Source organism: Equus asinus, chromosome 5, assembly GCF_041296235.1.
Source record: "Equus asinus isolate D_3611 breed Donkey chromosome 5, EquAss-T2T_v2, whole genome shotgun sequence".
In the NCBI taxonomy this organism is placed as follows: Eukaryota; Metazoa; Chordata; class Mammalia; order Perissodactyla; family Equidae; genus Equus; species Equus asinus.
Genome location: NC_091794.1, coordinates 35,360,970 through 35,362,568, shown reverse-complemented (window position 1 = coordinate 35,362,568; position 1,599 = coordinate 35,360,970).

The following is a 1,599-nucleotide window of genomic DNA, read 5'->3' as shown; positions in this document are numbered from 1 at the left end:
TTTAAAGAACGAAACTATTTTATAATGAGCAGTAAGTTTGCCTGAACTTTGCACTGGAAGGAGAAATAATCTTTATTATAATACACAGTAAACAAAATTGCCCCTTACTCTAGAAGGAGACACAATTTCTATCTCCCAGCCCTGTTCATTGTATAAACATCTTTGAAAGCTATTCGAGAACAAAGTTAGTCATTGCCTTTGCTCTCAAAACACACAGAATCATGAGAAACCCAAGGAGAAATGTCTCCCAATACAGAGAGAAATAAAAAACAAAATACATAGTTCCCACACAACACCTAGGCGTGTCTTAAATATATATATTCTTATTTATACATGAGCACTTTTTTCCTTCAGATTACTCAAATTAAGATAAAATAAATATAAACATCTAATAATGATATACTTGATGAAGTTCTTCTAAAAGCTAGAGTTTTAAGGCTTTAAGTATTGTCACTTAAACTTATATGACTATATAAGTGTGCATACATATGTATATATCAAAGCTATATTAAGGTTAATGAACTTTTTAAAATTATATATAACAGGAGAGATGACTTGTAGTTCGGGAAAAGAACATTTGTCTCTGGGTATGTCATCTACTGTCAATATGAAGCAAGTAAAGGTTCTTTGCCTAAATTAAGTTCTGACATGGTACCAAAAATTGTTGTCACACCTCTGAGTGTGGTCTCTCACTTTTCACAAGTGTGCCAATATTTATACTGATCCTTGTGATGCTTTTAAATACTACATGATTGTACACAAGTGTAAAAACAACACAGGTTCCACACTGCTAAAAGAATTACGGTTTTCACTGATTTCTGTGACTATTATAAAATATCCATTTTTAATTTTCAGGCATCTTTGCTATTATTTTTATCAACTGTCCAGTCTCTTGGGGCTAGTTTTTCATATATTATCTATTTCTACAATTTGACCCCAAATTCAGAAGCTTTGGGCACTTACAGGATGTAGTTTTCACCCCAACTGTCTTTCCTGCTCCCCAGAGTGACAAGGATTGGCTCCCTCACCTGTCCAGGTCAGCCCTTGCCAAGAAGGAGGGAGTGCAGGAGTGAACAGGCATGATTTATATGCTGCAGTTATTTCCACAATTGTTCTACAGTCTTTTAAAAGCTGCCCTCTTTTGTCAGCCCCTCAATGATGAAAATGATGTTAAGAATGTCTGATTAAAAGAATTGTTTTGATGACTGAAAGAAGAGGAGTGAGAGATGGGAAGTACTAAGAAAGAAAGGAAAATTCCCACTGGGACACTGTCTGCCTGTTAGCAGAAAAGTCTTAGTTGAAACTTTGTATCTATTAAAATAGATTGTACTTTGTTTCACTTAAATACAGAGGTACCTTTGCTATGCATCAAGGTTTGGCCTTGGCCACCTTTGACCCGAGGGAACTGATTCCAAAGACAATAAAACGATTAACATAGAACTTCTATATTGACAACCTCTTAGGCCAGAAACCAATTTGATCACTTTCTCATCAGGAAATGAGTATAGGTAATCCTCGCTTTGCGTAGTTCTGATATGCACAAATTTCAGTTAGATGCTGTAGTTAAATGAAGTCACTCAACAACACAGTGCAAATTTC